Here is a 7,375-nt window from a genome sequence, read left to right as displayed (position 1 = left end):
AAGTATGGATCACAATTTCGTCCACCAATTAATCAAAAGTAGAAGAACAAATAGTTATTAACGCATCAAAATAAACAAATTTTCTAACCTTAACAATGGAGGTTTAATGGCTCATGGTGCAGAAAAAATCCTAAAATCTGAAAAGTGCCTGAAAACTAAAAAGTGCGAAAGTGAAGAAGAGAAAGAGAAGACAAGCATGAGCCCGTGGGGCTTCTAATCTTCCCTTCTATACCATATGTTAAATTATTCAAAATCAAATTAAACAAAACATAATCATATATTTTCTATTTATTTATTTATTTAAATTTAAAACAAACAAAATCTTCTGTGTGATTCCATTGGGAACGTGGTCCCCATTCCTTGAAACGCTGTCGGCGCTAAACGCCCCTATCCAGAGAGGTTATGCGTGAATTTCTTGTTCCGATGCTAAACGCTGGTGATATGGTGTTTAGCACCACAATGCCCAAGAGAAAAGTCTTGAAATTATTGCTCCAACACTAAACGCCAGTGAACTCACGCATAACCTCTCTGGATATGTGGCGCTAAACACAATATCACTGGCGTTTAGCAACAGCAGCATTGCAAGGAGTGGGGACCACGTCCCCATTGGAACCACACGAAAGATTTTATTTACTTTAAATTTAAATAAATAAATAGAAAAGATATGATTAAGTTTTGTTTAATTTGAGTTTGAATAATTTAGGATTTGGTATAAAAAGGAGGGATTAGAAACCTTTCTTCTCTTTCTTCTTTAGGATTTGGTATAAAAAGGAGGGATTAGAAACCTTTCTTCTCTTTCTTCCACTTCTGCACTTTTCAATTTTACACACTTTTATATTTTAAGATTTTCTCTGCACCATGAGTCACTAAACCTCCATTATTAAGGTTAGGAGCTCTGTTTTCTTTAATAAATTAATACTATTTGTTTTTCTACTCTTGATTAATGCATTGATTTTTATTTAAGAATTGGTTCCGTTCTTCATCCTATAGATTAGAGTATATTGAGAAATAACACTAATCTAAATTGAACAAAGAAGTCGGATTTCATAAAACGGTAGCAGAATGTTATTAGACCTTTGGTTACAAAGGTGCAGATAGGCATGCCTCGTTAAAACCTCTCCAAGCAAAACCCTTGTTTTTGGAACAAATCTTGTGAGTAGAAAAAAGAGTACAAGCATGTCCCTGTCTTTTAATTGTAATATTGTTTTAAAGAGAAAATATTTCAAGTATTAGGTAAAATTATACCATCTAAAAATTGAATTTTGTATGCTCTGTTGCCTAAGACTTCAACAACTTAGAATGGGCCTTCCCATTTGGTTGCAAATTTCCTATGAGATGGTGGTTGTCTAGCGTGTTCAGTTTTCCTGAATACCAGGTCGCCAACTTGAAATGAGCAAGAATGGACCTTTTGATTGTATCGCCAAGCTATATTGTGCTGCATTGCTTGATGATGAAGAGTGACTATATCTCTGATTTCGTCTATGGAATCCAGATCTAGCCGCCGAGCTTTATGTTGGTCGGTTACTTGTGTTCACAATGATGATTGAGAGATCTCCAAAGAAATCATAGCGTCGGACCCATAAACTAAGCGGAATGGGGGGTTTTCTTGGTGGTAGAATGTATAATGGTGTTGTATTCCCAAAGAATTTCTAGGATTAACTCGGTCCAAAGCCCTTTAGCATCATCCAGTTTCTTTCTCAAAGCGTATAACACGACTTTATGTGCTGCTTCAGCTAATCTATTAGTATGTGAATGTTCGAGTGAAGAAAAATGTTGGTGGATCTTTAACTTTTGTAAAAAAGATGTAAACTTATAATTGAAAAATTGACGATCATTGTCAGTGATAACATGTTGTGGTATTCCAAATTTGCATATAATATGTTTTCAAATGAATGAAATCATTTGTTGAGATATGATTTTGGCTAGTAGTTGTGCCTCAATCCATTTAAAGAAATAGTCAATAGCTACTACTAAAAATTTAATCTGACCTAGTGCAATAGGAAATGGACCAAGAATATCAATTCCCTATTGATAAAAAGGCCAACTTACTTCAGAGTTATGTAAGAGACCAGCCGGCACATGTATAATTGGAGCATATTTTTGGCAGTTTGTGCAAGTTTTCATCTTTTGATAACAATCTTTCTGTAAGCTTGGCCAAAAGAAACCAGCATGAAGAATTTTGGAGGATAAACTCCGAGATCCCACGTGTGTACCGCAAATACCTTCATGATCTTCGACTAGAGTGAGATCTGCCTCCAACCTATTCAAACATTTCAATAGTAGACGAGTAAAACCTCGTCTATATAGGTTACCATTTAATAGGGTAAAGAAGGAAGCTTGTCTTCTGAATTTTTTCAAATCATCAATTCCAGATGGAATATTCCTAGTTTTGAGATACTGGACATAAGGCCATCGCTAGTCATGATGCTGGATGATACTTAAAATATTAATTAGATTTCTGTTTGGTTTAGCTAAAGTAGATTATAAAAAGGTTAAAGTGTGTGATTGTGTACTTGCTAATTTAGATAAAATGTCAGCTCTATAATTTTGCTCCCTCAAAATATGATGTATTTCGAACTTGGAAAAACAAGAAATGAGGGATTTGACGATTTCTAAATATTTTGCTAAAAGAGAATCATTGACTTGAAATAACTGGTTTATCTATTGCACTACTAAGAGAGAATCACATTATACCTTTAATTCGAAAAAGTTCAGTTCTGTTGCCAACCTTAAGCTGGCAATGAGTGCCTCGTACTCGGCTTGATTGTTACTAGCTGTAAAGGAAAAGTGTAGCGAATGCTCTAAAACAATCCCATTACCATCTTTAAGGAGGATTCCAGCTCCATATCCTTATGGATTAGAAGCACCATCTATACAAAGAATCCACTAAAGGGAATGATCCTCAGAATTAGGAGAAGTGAATTCGGCAACAAAATTTTTTAGGTATTGTGATTTGATGGATCCTTGGCTTTAGTACTAGATATCAAACTCAAATAACTCGATAGACCATTTTATTAATTGTCCAGATAATTTTGCTTTGGTCAACACTTGTTGTAGTGGCTGCTCAGTCCAAACTTTAATAATATAACTTTGGAAATAATGTCAGAGACACCTAGCTGAAAATACCAGTGTCAGAACGAGCTTTTCTATCTTCGGATAACGAAGCTTGACATGTTGTAGTGATTTGCTAACAAAGTAAATAAACTTTGGCACTTTATTCCTTTATGTAACAAGAACAAAACTAATAGCCCAGTCAGTGATAGATAAATAAAGATAAAATTCCTCCCCACATTCAAGCCTTTGTAAAATCAGAGATTTTGAAAGAATAATTTTGAAGTTTGAAAATGCAATTTCACATTCATTATCCCAAGTAAAATTGTTTTTTCTTTTTAAGTGATTGAAAAAAGCAAAATGATTTAGAAGCTAAACAAGGTAAAAATCTTGATAAGACAGCAAGTTTCCCTGTCAATCGTTGGACCTCTTTTATTGTTTGAGGACTCTGTATTTCCAGTACAACTCGACATTTGTCAAGATTTTCTCTATACCTCGGCTTGTAAGCAAAAAGCTGACAAATTTACCTCCTTGGACACTAAAGGCACATTTTTCGGGGTTTAGTCACATATTTATTTTTTTATTTGGGCAAAAATCTCCATAAGGTCGTCCACATGAGACTTGTCGATCTTGGTTTTTGCTATCATATCGTCGATATAGACTTCCATGTTCTGACCAATTTGCTTGGCAAACATCTTATCCATAAGTCGCTGATAAATAGTCCCTACATTCTTAAAGCCAAAAAGCATAACTTTATATAAAAAATTACCATATTCATATATAAAGGTAGTTTTTTCTTGATCTGAAAGATGCATCAAGATCTAGTTATAACCAGAATATGCATCCATAAAACTTAAAGTGCCAAAATCATAGGAATTATCAATTAAAGCATCAATGAAGGGTAATGAATATGCATCTTTAGGACATGTTTTGTTGAAATCAGTGAAATCAACACACATACGCCATTTACCATTATTTTTTTTACCATGACAACATTAGCTAACCATGTTGTAAACCTGATTTCTCGGATGAAGTCGGCATTAATAAGCTTTTTAGTTTCATCCAAGGATGCTTGTCTTTTATCCGTGCCGAGGTTGCATTTTTTCTGTGCTATAGGTCTGACTGATTAGTTTAACGCCATTTTGTGAGATATTATAGAGAGGTCAATGCTGGGCATGTTGGCGGGGGTCCAAGCGAATAGGTCGGCATTTTCTTGAAGAAATTGGCTGAGCTTATCTTTCTTGTCTTCTTGTAAAGCCAATCCTACAAAAGTGAACTTGTTTGGATCGTTAGTTAAAGAATTTTTTTGTAATCCCTCCATTGGGATGGGTCGGTCTTAAAGCTCAGCTCGTGGGTCTAACTTGGCTAATGATGGAAGTTCGAGCGAGTTGTAGGCGACGTTTATTTATGCACCTATAGCTCGGTTGGAAGTAGGCATTTTTAGACTGATATTATAACAATGCCAAGCTTCACGGTGATCATTGTGAACGATTGCAATGAGGTTGTCCTGCACATGAAATTTAACATAGGGATGAATTGTGGATATTATAGCACCGAACTTATTCGAAAAAGGTCGGCAAAAAATTAAGTTATAAGGACTAAAATAATCAACTACAAAGTATTAAGTATCTAGAGTTTCGGTTAGAGGATTCTCACCAAGTGTGGTCTGTAACCACACAGATCCTAAGATAGGGACTCGTTCACCTGAAAACTCATAAATCTCCAATGGATAGTTGTGGTATGTTATCGCTCAATTTTATTTTCTAGAATGTTGAGTAGAAAATCACATCGGCGCTACTCTCGGGATCCAATAACACTTTATGGACTATTAGATCCCCCAGTTGAATAGAGATAATGACTAGGTCATCTAAGTTTATCTCATATGAATGAAAGTTGGACAGTTGGAACATAATTTCTGGGAAGTTGGGAAGAGACTGAGGATTGTTAATGGCGCCTTCAACGGCGAGCATAGCTCGATAGGTACGTTTACGAGCCGAGCTTATAGTTCTGCCACCAGCAAAGCCCCCAGATATACAATTAATGACACCTTGGGGTTGATTGGGTTGAGCATGAGTTGCTTTGTCCTCACGAGAAGATTGTCTCATAGAAGGTTGATCGGCTGCATGTATTGTACGCTTTTAAATGTGGCCACCGATGTATTTGTCCAAATGTCCTTACCGAGCTAACCACTCTAGCAAGTCTTTGGCTACGACACACTCATTGGTAGTATGTCCGTGTTTTTTATGAAAAGCACAATATTTTCACTTGTCTACATTCTATAGATCTTGATAATTTTCAGCCTTCCGAGAAGGTTTTATTAGTTTTGCATTTAGTATTTCTTTGATAATTTTCTCCCTTTTGGTGTTAAATTGGGTATAAGAATCATAATGGGGTGTAACTGAAAAGGTTTCTTGTTATCTCGAGCTTTTTCGTCATCTTTATTGGTTTGGCTTTTTTCTGACCTCCGAGCTTGGCGTAGCTCCTCAATCTCCATTTGGCTTTTGACTTTCTCATGAAACTCGGTCAAGGTTCTTGGTTTGACCACTATGATGGCCTCTTGGAACTTTTTTGGGCAAAGTCCACTCTTAATAGCATGTAGGTGTACCTCTGGATGATGGTTTGGGATGCACATTGTGACCTTAGTGAAGCGAGTAACATACTCCGTTAGGCTTTCATGTTGTTCTTACTTGATAGTGTTCAAATAACCGGAGTTGTGTAAAAATTTAGAAGATGCGGTGAACTGATCTTCAAGTAACTTGGCGAGCCCTTCAAAAAGTGAAATAGAATTTGCAGGCAAAGAGAAAAATCAATCAAATGTAGAGTCGTCTAAAAAAGTAGGACAACAACAACATAAGATAGGATCAGAAGCACCGTTTATTATCATCATGGACCAGAATTTTTCGACGTATTTTTTCGGATCACCTATGTCATCATAGAGAGTCAAAGTCATTGGTAATGCAAAGTTCCTAGGCAATGAAAATTCATGACATCTGCTGTGAATGGTCTAACGGTGTTGTCCAATTCATCGTCTTCATTGGTTGGTTGATCTCTTTCTAGTTGTTGAGTTTCAGAAACATGCGTTGGATCAGAATTTTCTTCCTCGTCATTTGTTTGTTCATTATGATCACCATTAATAGCAATTCGAGTATTGGTTAACTCGGCTATTTGGTTCATCATTCTTTGGTTTTCGTCCGTCATGTGCTGATTAGCCTGTTGCAACTTTGTTACCATCCGAAGAAACTCGGATGGTGTGAGAGGAGGTTGATTAACCATGTGCAGATCTAAAAGTTTTAGGACCTAAAGAAAAAAGGGTTTTGTTTTTCTAGGCCCTACAGTGGGTGCCAATTGTTTTGGTGTGGATGGACTTTTGAGGTATAGCTTATCTTTCGGCAAATAATAGTAAGTTCTCTGTCAGATTGAATAATACTTCGTCAGTAAGAGAACATAGGAGTGGATACTTGCAAAAGGGATTTTAACGCTCAAGTTAATAAGTATATAATAAGTTCTGTATTGCTATATCTAAAACAACTTCTTACCTCCCTTTTATATTTCAAATGAGGTATCGACTATTATATTTTATGAGCTTGTTACTTAATGGGCAGTTATGGCATATTAGAGCATTATGATGTATTCTTGATTATTAATAACGGTCGTATGTCATTTGTGGCTAAATTATAATGTATAATGTGTAATCAAGTTATAATGGTCGTATCATCTCTAATTTTTTTTAAATACAATTGGATACTAAAAATATGTTTGTCTAACGAATATCGAACGAGTATGTGTAGGAGTGGCAACAATATCTAAACCCGCGGGTATCCATCCCACCTCTATCCATTCAGAACAGGTAATTATTCGCCCCCGTACCGAGGCGGATTTTAACGGAGCAGTTTATTGGGCGGAGCGGGGCGGAATCGGGTTTAGGTTAAACCGGCCTCGATATATATAATATATGGAATATATATAAAATAATTAGTAAAATGATTAATAATATTGTATTATATTTAAATTTTTACTTTAATTTATGTTAGGTTTAATTATTCTGTTTGTCCCTATAGTTTTGCGAAATTTTCAATTAGGTCCCTATACTTTTTTTCCCTTTTAATTGAGTCTCTATACCAAATTTTTTTTTCAATTAGGTCTCTCTTAGTAGTAATTGGCTTAATTGTATAGGGACTCAACTAAAAAAAAATGGTGTAAGAACTCAAATAAAAAGAAAAAAAAGTATAAGGACTCAATTGAAAAAAAAAATTGGTGTAGGGATCCAATTAAAAGAAAAAAAATATAGGGACCTAATTGAAAATTTCGTGAAACTATAAGAACC

This window comes from Arachis hypogaea, chromosome 6, assembly GCF_003086295.3.
Source record: "Arachis hypogaea cultivar Tifrunner chromosome 6, arahy.Tifrunner.gnm2.J5K5, whole genome shotgun sequence".
Taxonomy (NCBI): Eukaryota; Viridiplantae; Streptophyta; class Magnoliopsida; order Fabales; family Fabaceae; genus Arachis; species Arachis hypogaea.
This window is presented reverse-complemented; position numbering follows the sequence as displayed.